Source organism: Nicotiana tomentosiformis, chromosome 10, assembly GCF_000390325.3.
Source record: "Nicotiana tomentosiformis chromosome 10, ASM39032v3, whole genome shotgun sequence".
NCBI lineage: Eukaryota > Viridiplantae > Streptophyta > Magnoliopsida > Solanales > Solanaceae > Nicotiana > Nicotiana tomentosiformis.
The window spans coordinates 734,256-747,583 of record NC_090821.1 but is presented as its reverse complement, the minus strand read 5'-3'; positions in this window follow the sequence as shown (position 1 = coordinate 747,583).

The window sequence follows — 13,328 nt, the reverse complement described above, 5'->3', positions numbered from 1 at the left end:
ATAATCATAAATTTTTTTATATTTTTCGTAAACACGGGTCTCAGCCCATTTTCATATTTCCACGGCATTCCGTGCCCATAATTAAATCATCACATTTTCCCGGCACCTCGTGCCCTCATTTCATATCACAATTGCACGGACAATTCACGTGCCAATTATCATTATCATTTCATCACAGCACCTCGTGCTCACATTTCATATCACAACTGCATGGACAATTCATGTGCCAAATATCCTCATTATTTACTCACGGCACCTCGTGCCCACATTTCATTTTATAATCCGCCTGGCAATAGCCACATGCTCTCAATTTTAACATAAATCAGATTGTTATCAATTTACCAACAACAAGACAAATTGCACAAGGTATAAAAATATACACAAGAAAATCACAACATCACATGAAAATTATTAACACCACAACTCCACATCATCACATATCGTCTCTGACAATAGCCACTCTTATCTCTCCTATAGCCACCCTTATCGCTCATATTGCCACCCTTATCGCTCCGATAGCCACCCTTATCGCTCCGCCCAGATAATATCAATAGCCACCATTATCGCTCTTATTGCCACCCTTATCGCTCATATAACCACCCTTATCGCTCCGCCCAGACAATATTCCAACAAACACAACAACAGTGAAATGCCACCCTTATATCCTCAAAATAATAACTCAAATAATACAACAATTTACACGAAATATTATCACGGCAACATACAAAATCAATTCATATCACGATTTGCCCAATGGCCACAACCAATTCCAAAGATATAACAAAATCAATTAATTTCACAATAAATAGCCCAAGGCTCCACACAATGTATATAACACCCCAAAAATAATCAACAGAGATATAAATTACTCAGCATAAAGCAAAGCCTTCATTAATCCAAATTCTCAATAATTATACAAACACCTCTTCTTAAGCTCATTTAATTAATTATTTACAGAGGAAAAATCCATAATGAAATTAAATTCCAAGAATGATCAAACCAACAAACTCACGGAATTACATAAATGATCAAGTAACAATCATATCAAATTGTCATGTAACAACAAATTCAACCACAAGGATTTAGGCATGAGAAATAGATGATTTAATAAATACCAACAATTATTCAATTTACTACACAATATGTCCAAGACTTTAATTCAATGAATTTTGCACATATAAGCCTGAGTACGCACTCGTCACCTCGCGTACACGGCTTTTCACATTTCACAAATGGCACACAAGACTCGATGCCTAAGGGGTAATTCTCCTACTCGAGGTTAAGCAAGACACATACCTCGACGAAATTAAGTCAATGCTTTAAATGATCTTCGTGAGTGAAGCCACCTTCAGACGGCTCAAATATGAAATTCGCCCCTTAATAATACTATGATGGTCCACCACACTAAACAAATTTCAATCTACAACAATGCAAAACAATTGCACCAATATTAGTAAACAAGTTTCTAGATTTTTGGTCATTTAGGCATTTTATCAAATACCTAGTAGGCATGAATCTCTACATATCTTAACCATAGAATTAGTTCATCCAACTACTACCATTTATCAATAATTTATCCCACCATCATTCTTAAACAATTTATAACTTCCAACATCACATACATGACCATCCATCCACACCCAACCAACAAAATTCCATCAAATAATCACCTTTCAATCTCTACAATGGTTATTTATTTAAATTGGGAACATATGACTTCCAATCACCATACCATAAGTTCTAATACTTAAATTCATACTCATATTCCCATAATATATCCAAACATGTAAGTCTAAGGGTGTAGGATTACCTTTTTTGGAAGAAATCTTACAAAATCCTCCTTTGAGTTTTTGGAGAAATTTCTTGAAGATCTAAGTATTTTATGTGTAGATTTCATCAATACTAGTGTAGAAATAATAGAATTTCACATCAAGATAATGGGGATTGTTTACCTTGAACAAGAGAGGAGTTGGTGGTCTAAAGAGAGTGGAGAAGAGCTCCAAAATTCGTCCAAATGAAGTGGGAAAAATGAACCCCAAATTGTATCTATAAGCCCAGATTTTTGGGTTTCGGATGCTGCCCCGGATGCTATGGCAGCAATTCACTGCTAGCCCCTCTTTCGGATGCGGCCCCGGATGCTTCGTATCCGTAGTCTCCTCTGCCAGCCTTTGATATTTTGGTCATAACTTCTTGTAGAAATGTCCAAATGACGAACGGTTTGAAGCGTTAGAAACTAGACTCAAAGATCTTTCATTTGATAGGTTGTGCATCACATAACACCTTATATATATGTGTAGATACCCTTGTTCTAAGTTAGGTCTTGTGCCAAAACATAACAAATCGATCCGGAATGACCTCAAATTTTGCACACAAGTCGTAAATAACATAACAGAGCTATTCAAATTTTCGGAATCGAAGTCCAAGCCCGATACATCAAGGTCAACTCTCAGTCGACATTTTTCTTAAAATCTTTCATTTTTCAACTTTCGCCAAAATGTGTCGAATTCTCCTACGGACTTCCAAATCAAAATCGGACATACACCTAAGTCCGAAATTACCATACGAAACTATTGACATTATAAAAATTCCATTCCGGAGTCATTTGCTCAAAAGTCAAACTCCGGTCAACTCTTTTCAACTTAAGGCTTCTAACATGGAATTTATTCTTCCGAACTAATCCCGAAATATCTGAAAATCAAAACTGACGATTCACACACGTCATAATACATCATATGAAGCTATTCTAGACTTTAAATAGTTGGAAGGAGCGTTAATATTTAAAATAACAAGTCGGGTCATTACAGTTCTAGAGTATGTATTCCTATTTGGGTTCAAATCGTAGGTGCAACTAAAGATTAGACATAAATTCTCTGAGTTATATCAAAATTTGAAATGTTGGGCCCGTGCTATGCACGAGCAAACCTCATCTAGTATTTCTATTATATAGAAGACAGAAGAGGAGGTCGACCAAGGGCATAATGGTCATTTCAAATATATTAGTGCATTCTTTCATTATTTTCTTGTATTCTAGGCTCCAAAGTTTGGTTGTGGGTTCTTAATAATAAGAAAAACAAAAATTAACGTGGCCATATGCTATTAAATTCTTCAAGTGGACCCCACTTTCCACTCAATATTTTCTATCTTCATTAAATGCATTACTTAATTGTTATTATTATTTTTTCAATAGAAGAGAGAAGAGGAGGTCGACCTAGGACAAAATGGTTATTTTAAATATATTAGTGCATTGTTTCATTGTTTGCCCGTATACTATGCTCAAAAGTTTGGTTATGGGTTCTTAATAACAAGAAAAACAAAAATTAACATGGCCATATGTTATTAAATTCTTCAGGTGGACCCCACTTTCTACTCAACTTTACCTATCTTCATTAAATGCATTACTTGATTGTTATTATTATTTTTTCAATAGACACTTTTAACTAGAAAAATTATCTTTTTGGTAATTTTATAATTCAAATGTTCACCTGATTAAAAATGCTATGGTAACATACATTTATATATGACAATTCTATTATCTTCTTAAGAAATATTATTTCATTTATTTTATTTATTAACTATTTCATGTAAAGAAGATTTTATTTTAAAAAATAGTGATAATTTATGTAGATTTACATTCAGATGTTCTTATATTATTATCAATTGATATCATTTTATACAAAGTTCCCATTAAATTGCAATTTCAATTGGAATACTTTATAAAATTAGGAAAAAAATATTTAAGAATAAAATATAGTTTCAAGTCCCCTTTTTTGTTACAGAATATTGAAATTTGTTCAAATTGTATAATAAGTATCCCCTCTCTAAAATATGATTTGAGAATATCTGAAGTAAAACTTAAGACAATTAATTTGTGGAATTTATTTCTTTTAAAAATCATTATATATTAGGAAGTATGAGAAGTATCGTCATACATGATTATACTTCTCCCTATATAATCGAAGTTAGTTGAGTACTTCATCTATTCAATAAGAATTCAACATTATATAAATTTCAAAATACATAAATATACAATTAATTATTTTTAAAAACCTCAACAAATAACTATTGTGATGAAAATTGTATTATACACTAAATGGTATCTCAATAATATCAAATGAAACTAAGAAAAACTACAATATTTCAATTTAAGGTCAATTTGATTAGTATTTAGAGTGATCGAGAGATTAATTTATTTTTAATATTATTTCATTAAACTAGAACAAAATACAAATATTTTTGTTAAAAATTCTTCATAATTAAAATCACGATTATTATTTCAAAGAACCAAAAAAATACCTTTTCATCAACTATTTGGGAATAAAATTAATATGTTTTATTATTCAAATTTTGATTAGTATAAAAAGAAAAAGTAATACATTAACACAACTTAAAATACTAAAAGAATAAAACTATATATTTTTCAATTTAAACAATGAGAAAAATACATCACGGCTTATTTTTCAACTAGCTTTTTAATTATTATTTTATAGTAATTAATTTTAAGTTTGGTGGTGCAAAAATATTTTAAAATAAAAAAGTGTAGACCCTATGTAGAATTAATTTAAATTGTACTTGAATTATTATCTAATCATTGTATAATAAAGTATCAAACTTCTACAAGTATTACAAAGTGATTGGTATAGTAATACGATTTCATAAAAAATAAAATGCACATAATGCAAAGGATAAATAATAATACAGGTAATCGTGGTTCTATACGTTATTACACAAAAGCCTATTCTCTTTATTTTTTTCCTAAAGGCGTAGAAAGTATGTAATTAGCAATAGACCAAGAAATATTAAAAGGAAGAAAATAAGAAGAAGAAAAAAATTGGGCCCGTGCATTCGCACGGGTACATCATATAGTTAACTATATAATAAGTGAAAGCATCCCTCTGCAGGGAATGGCTCTTTACGATTAAATTGTTAACATTTTTAATACTTGAAATAACACATGCCCCGCTAGAAGTCCCCCTCTCTTATTGCGTTTGTTTGTGGTGAATTAATTTCAAGATTTTTACATGCGTGTCAGTATTTTTATCTGATACTTCACATGCATGTCTAGAAATAGATACTCCAATGCGTAATTTCCGATAACTGGTGTTTGATGTCTCATTTGATTAACTGTCTAATGGCGTTTGCTTCAGAAATTAATGGGCAAAATCTTCTAATGGCGTTTTATCAGTATTCATTTATTTAGAAAAGAAAGAAATAAAGAAGAGAGAGAATTGTGTTAGCAACATTATACTGGTAGTATAGCCTTTATAATAGTCACCTTCTATAATAACATTTTATTAGTGATGAACATCTTTTTTTAGAATTAACTTTATTGTTCTATTTTACCTCACTATAATAACATTTTATATATAACAACAATATTTCTCATTATAACAGTACATCTTTTGAAAAATTAGCACTCTTTAACAGCTTTACTCAAATATCTATATATTTATTATTTTATAATAACCAAGAATCAATCTACAACATATATTTATTATACATATAACCTTAACAAAATTTGTAAGTTCCAATGGAAAGTTTGGAATGTAAAAATCTCTTGTTAACTTGGAACATGAAAAATTAAAAGATGAAGTGGGAGACTTTTGTACGCCACTTTCCAAACATTCCACCTTATTAATATTATATTAGCTTTTAAAATTTTAAGTAATCAAGTATCACTTGAGATTTTAAATTAAATAATTGTATTATCTTTTATAACATAAACAAATATAAACGATGAGTTTTTGGGTATTTATTTGTCTATAACTACCAAATAAAATTTAAATGTCAAATATTATTATAAATGTATAATAATCAATCGCGATAAAAGATACAAAAGGTCCGGACCAAACAAAATTGTTAAAGAGAGATTTGATTAATTCTATTTGTGAAAGAGGAAAAACAAAACGTATCGAAAAGACTCATTTAGAAGGAGTTAGATCCAAGAGGGTAAATTACAATTTCTAGTGTTTCCTTATTACTTAATCCTTTATTAAGTGAATATAATGAACTGAATTAAGGGCAGCTTGTGCTAGGCATTTATGATAATGCAACCTAACTCTGTTGTGACTTTCTTTAGGATTTTAAAATTTTATTCCATTTAAGCATTTTTTAAAATTCTCTGATTGATTTGAAATTGTATGGATGACAAAATGCATAAGACTGAGCATAATGCATTTCTCTTCCTTTCTCCCCTAAGATTGTGCAATGCTCTCGTGGAGCGTCCTTAGATCAATTAATATCAATAATCATACAGCAAATGTATTAATTGATCACCTGTTTAGTTAAGACACTATTAGGGAACATATGCCGAAATATCGAATCAGGCTTAATTAAGTGCATTCCTCTGTAATGATCTAACACTGTATCCTTAACTATACTTAAGGATCTGGTAAGGAGATCTAATTAAGAGCTGTCCCACATCTATGATCTAACTATTTTAAATAAAAATAGTTTAAAATGTATAACAAAATATAACATTCTGCTCTAATCCAACTCCAGTAATCAGGGTAGCAATAGTATACTGCTAAAAGTTGTGCCATATATTAATGGAACTGCAAGATTATTATCTGGCTGATGTGCTAAGATAAAGAGCCGTTCACTTTGATTTTATGGGCTAAATAAAATTCTTATTAAAGTCCGGTGGTATGCAATTCACAAAGCTTTTGAAAAAAAAAAAAGGAAATTAAGCCGGGTAGAATTCTTTAGAACTATCTTTATATTTTGATCCATTACGAAAATTTTGATTAAATAACCCCACTGCCAGAATTTTGAAGTCGCTGCTAGAATTTTGAAGTACACTGCCAGAATTTCCATATGAAAAATTCTGACTATTACCATGTTTTGTGGCAAATCTTGATGATCACTATATGAAAATTTCTAGTGACTCCGTGTTTTTACAAATCCTAGTGATCACCATAAAAAAAATTCTGACGACTGCCATATTCTTATGGCAAATTCGATGAATACCTTATTAAAAAAATCTGGCATGCTTCCCAAAATTCGGGCGAAGACTATTTTTTCAAAACTTTTCTTACCGGGATCAAAAAATTAATAATAACACTGAAGTGTCCTGCCATTTCCCCGAAAAAAAGAGCTGATTACGATAAGTCCTCTTAAAATTACCATACTTATAAAATCATAAAAGTAGAAAGAAAAAAGACCACTTTGTATATGGTGAAATATGATATGACACGTGGTCATCTAAGGAAAGACAGGTGGGATCCAAGATGGGGATGGTCGAAGACCGAACGCAGCCGTTCTGCTTGTCACCGGAAGAGATAACGTTCATAAATGTGTATTAAATGCTCTGCGCCCGGTAGCATTTAATAAGGAATATTATGCAGCATTAAGAGCGACGACCCGTTATAGAGAATTTGGCATTTATGTTCACCGTTACATCTTCATCAATGACCCTCATAATTGACATTAAAGGAGGGCACGATCCTAGGACCTCCTTCCCTAGACACAACTATAAATAGTGACCCCAATTATCATTGTAAAGGACACGAATTTTCTGGCTAAACTTACACTACCTTCTATACAAAGCTTAATACAATCTTACTTTCCCGCATTTTGATTTCATCATTGTTGTGCCTGAAAACCTTGTTCCTGGAACTGTCATCTCTGCCGTTTCATCTACTTTTTAAGGCTAAGTATTATACATTTTTTCAATTATTATATTATTTTAGGATCAAATTAGTTCACTTGTCTAGAAACCACGTATAAATTCAACTGTACCATTTTACGGGTAAATAGTTTGGCGCCCATCATGGGGCCTAGACAGTCGTGCAATTAAATTGATCCTTGCCTTTTTTACTAACGTGATTGGATTATTTTGTCTTAGAAAATATCACAAAAAATGACAGATAACACTGTTAACAACACGCACAACCCTGAAATTCAAGGGGATCAACCTCATTTAGAGGATTCAATAAGTGACACCCGCAATGAGGGGAATGACGCCACGACGATGCATGACGAGCAATACTCTCGACAGGTTCGGGAGACAAACTCCCGATGATGCTGATGAGGATCATGTCGTGGATGCGGTGAGGGTCCTGCAAGAGCAACATGCTATCATTCTAGGCCATCTCACGTGGCAGGATAAGGTTATGACGGAGTTTAAGCATGCGCTATCAGGGGCTTCGAATAATGAAAACAAATGATATCCCGTTCTTCCCGGTGTTCCCGCAAACCAACAACACAGAGAGTCGACAACAACACTCCCAGGGGTGAAGTTGGCTCTGACGGGGCTGGGGGGAGCGGATTCGGTCCCAACAACGAGAACGACCCGTTCAAGAATGAACTTTTATGGTTTATGAGGGAAGTAAACGCCCGCATGGACTAAATCCTGGGCGCGCCACCAACATTGAAAGGCCCGGACTCGAAGAAGTATACTCAATTGTCGTACAAGCCGAGTGCGACACTAGAACTAATCCTGAAGTTGTTCAAAATGCCTGAAGTGTCAAAGTATGACGGGACTTCAGAGCATATTACCACCTACACAACGACGGTAAAAGAAAATGATTTAGTTCCTCACGAAATTGAATCTGTATTGCTAAAGAAATTTGGAGAAACTCTCACGAGGGGAGCTCTAACGTGGTATTCATTATTACCCAAACATTCCATAGATTCCTTTGAGATACTCGCGGATTCTTTCATCAAGGCTAATGCCGGGGCTAGAAAAGTACAAGCCCGGAAGGCCGACATATTCAGGATCGTAGGGAGAATCCGAATTATTACGAGAGTTCGTTACCCAATTCTAGAAAGAAAGAATCCTAGCTGTCCCGGACGAATGGGCATCTAAAGCATTCACCAAAGGATTGAATCCAAGAAGCTCAGACGCTTCCCGAAAGTTGAAGGAGCGCCTACTTGAGTTTCAAGCAACAACTTGGGCAGATGTCCACAACTGGTATGAGTCAAAGATAAGGATCGAAGATGACCAGGTCGGTTCTACATCATCGGCCAAAGGATGGGAGAAGAGCAGAGAAAAATCAAAGGATGACTACGACGCGGACTAAAGTACTTCTAGGGGCCGGTTTTTGCCATACGAGCGGACCGAAGGCCGTGGTAGAAACTTTTGGGCAGCAAACAAGTTCACCATTGACAAAGGGACCGATCTTGGTAGAAATAATAGATCACTTCAGGATAAAGAGACGCCGGGGTCTCGGGATCCTTCTTACCCCAAGTTATCGGAATATAACTTCAACGTCAGTATCGTGGAGTTGGTGTCAGCCATGAGAAACATTAAAGAGGCACGAATCTCGAGACCTATGAGATCCGATTCCATCTAGATGGATCCCAACTTATGGTGTAAATACCATGGGACGAACGACCACCGAACAGGGGACTGCTGACACCTCCGGGAAGAGGTGGCAACACTATTGAAGAATGGTCACCTTAGAGAATTCTTGAGTGACCGAGCTAAGAACAATTATTGTCATAACAAATACAACGCGGAACCTTTGAAAGCAGGAGAAGAACCCCCATGACAAACGATCAATATGATCTTCAAAGGGAATGAGATTAACGGGGTCACCTTTTCGGCAGTGAAGTAGACGAAAGTATCAATAACCCATAGTAAAAGACTCCGGGAAGATGATATCACTTTCATGGAGGAGGACGCAGACGAATTGTTGTTACTACACAACGATGCACTGGTAATTTCTTTAAATGTGTTGGATTTTAAGATTAAACGTGTTCTAGTGGATCCAAAAAATTTGACTAATATCATACAATGGAGATTATTGGAGCAAGCTAAACTCACCGGAAGCATTATTCCGGCAATAAAGCTCCTCGCTGGATTCAACCTTGCGAGCGTGACGACCTGGGGAGAGATTTTTCTGCTCACAAATGCTGAAGGAGTAATGAAAACAACTCTCTTTGAAGTAGTAGATGGTGAAATGGGATACAATATCATCCTGGGAAGGCCATGGTTACACGAGATGAAAGTTGTACCCTCAACATATCACCAATTGCTGAAGTTTCTAAGACCCGAAGGAATCAAGCAAATAAGAGGTGATCAACCGGCAACAAGGGAGATAAATGTAATTTCAATTTCCAGCAGCAAAGAGAAGGAGCACACGGCATAGTAATTATAGGAACCGACACCTACTCCCGATCTAGAAGAAGTTAGCCCTGGAGAAAAGTCGTCAGAACATTATCAGGTGCCGAGATATTTCCAAGTTCCAGAAGAGACGGACGCAATGAAGTCCATGGCTGAGGAACTGGATCAAGTTGCATTGTTCGAAGAATTCCTAGAAAAAAAATTCTATTTGGGGACAGGACTGTACCCGGAGCTCTGGTCTGGTTTTATTGAATTCTTTAAGTTTAATGTTGATTGTTTTGCATGGTCGCACGAGGATATGATAGTTATACCGACGAAAGTAGCCATGCACAAGCTGAGTTTAGATCCCAACGTACCTCTGGTAAGACAAAAGAAACGCCCTATTGCCGAGGCCAGGAATAAATTCGTCAAAGAAGAGGTAACCCGCTTGCTTAATATCAGTTAGATCCGAGAGGTAAGATATCCCGATTGGCTAGCCAATGTAGTAGTAGTTCCTAAGAAGAACAATAAATTTCGCATGTATGTAGACTATAAAGACCTTAATAAGGCGTGCCCGAAAGACTCGTTCCCACTGCCAAATATCGATCAAATAATTATTGCCACGGCCGGACACAAGTTAATAAGTTTCTCCGATGCTTATTCCGGGTACAACCAAATCAAGATGAACCCGGAAGATCAGGAAAAGACTCCGTTTATAATGAATTTCGGTACATATTGTTACAATGTGATGCCCTTCGGGTTGAAAAATGCCGGAGCCACTTATCAACGGCTCGTAAATAAGATGTTTGAAAAACAAATAGGAAATACTATGGAAGTTTATATAGACGATATGCTCATTAAGTCTTTGAATGCAGGTGACCACCTTAAGCAATTTCAAGAAACATTCGACATCCTGAGGAAGCATAACATGAAGCTTAATCCCGAGAAGTGCGCGTTCGGGGTCAGTTCTGGTAAGTTACCAGCAACTATAAGAAAACCACAACAAAGAGACTAACAGTAGCTTCATCCAAATGTCAACATCCTAAAGCGTCTATCACAAGAAAAATGCAAGGGCAGTTCTTCTAAAAATCAGACCTAAACAAAGTAGTCATGTGGTGAGCCTAAAGTCATCTTTAAAATTGCATCATCCTACAAGTAACCTAATGGAAAACTAGCACTAGTACTCAATTTCTCGTACAATGTTGCTCGAATTATGTAGGTGGCCATTATTGGGGGTTATCTACCTCCAAGTTTGCAGGATTTATTTACATGTCTCGATGGACAGTATATTAGAAAGTCTGCTATATTCAGGTGGATTTCAGTTGTCATTTTAACCTCTTTTTTGTTTGTATAAGTTTTAAATGAGTGATTTAGAATTACTCAATAGATGCCTAGCTCGTCTTTCCCTGTTGGGGTTTTAAGGTTCTATGGCATAGTACTTCTGCCCATCTGTGACCTCCCAAATGATTTACTTGTATTGGCTTTGAGATCACATCTCGGGGAATTATGCTATTATAACATGTTATTTTGAAAATGCATGGTAAAGTTGGATCCATGGTGTTTGATGAAAACAAAACGAAGTCACACCTGTAGTAGAGAAGTTGTATCTATCCGTACGGACAACTCACGTGCTATAGTATCAATATCTGAATCCGCACGGACAACTCATGTGCTATGGTATAATATCTGGATCCGCACAGACAACTCACGTGCTGCACGGACAACTCACGTGCTATGGTATATTATCTGGATCCGCACGGACAACTCACGTGCTGCATGGACAACTCACGTGCTATAATATAATATCTCACAATCAGGCCCTCGGCCTCACTCAATCATAAATTTTTCCAGTTTCTCGGGCTCTCAATAATTATGAAATCAGCCCAAACAATAATGATATGATGCATCAGTAATGAACAATAAAGACTGAGATAAAATAAACAAGTAAATTATGATTGACTACAAAATAACAATTAAGCAGATAGTTCAACATATACACGACCTTTGTGGGTCCCTTCAGTGCCAACATATAATATAAACATGATTTGGGGTTCAATTTCTCTACCACATGGAGAATATACAGATAACAACAGATTATTCAACTACACAGTTCCATGGAATTTGACCAAGTCACAATTCTTACGATGTACGCCCACACACCCGTCACCTAGTATGTGCGTCACCTCAACACCGATCACATAATACATAATCCGGGGTTTCATACCCTCAGGACCAAATTTAGAACTGTTACTTACCTCGAACAGTATAATTCTCACTCCGCTATGCCCTTACCTCAAGAATTGGTCTCTGAAAGCCTCGTATCCCGTTGTTTTCTCTGAAAATCTCCCAAAAATCGCCTCTATCCGAGCTCCAAATTGGTTAAAATGGAAAATGGGTTCAAATCTTAAACATTCTATCCAGGTTCGCATTTGCGGATAAAAACTTCGCATTTGCGAATGAACAGTACCTCCCATGAACAGTTTTCGCAATTGCGACAAATTGTTTGCAATTGCGAGTGAACAGTATTTTCGCAATTGCGATACATCGTTTGCAATTGCGAATGAACAATGTTTTCGCAATTGCAATAAATGGTTCGCAATTGCGAATGAACAGTACCTCACCAGAAACCAGCAAACTCAAGGGTGGCATGTGGGTCGGTCATGCTCGTGACATGCTACGGACATGCTCGTGAACTCAAAACACTGAAAAGAGGTCGTCTTGACCCGATATTGATCATGGTCAAACTTAAGGGTGGCATGTGGGTCGGTCCAGGCCCGGGACCGCGGACCATGTGGGCTTCTGGGCTTAAACGGTCCTTAACCGGTTAGAACCGAGACCGTGGAGGTGGGCCGGTCTTCTGGGCCGGTCCTTCACAAAAAGTAGCAAGGCCGGGACCGGACCGGTCCTTGGCGGGCCTAAACGGTCTCAAACGGTCCCAACGGTCAGATTTTAAAATTTTTTTTGCCCATTTGGGCATTTAAAAATTAGTCGTTTGGTCTGCCAAAATAGCCGTTGGCTATTTGAAAAATAGCCATTTAACCCCCCAAACTCTTTTTTAGCCCCAAACTTTTTATAATTATACTTTTTCCTATTTTCAACTATAAATATCCCCATATTCTTTCATTTTTCTCACAAAATCATCAACCTCTCTCAATCTCTCTCTAATTTTCTTCTATAATTTCTACTATTGCTTACTTTATTATTATAATTTGTGAAAAAATTGTGAAGTTGATGAATTGAAGTCTTCAATGATAATCAATTTTTAACAAGTTGTTCTTCAATT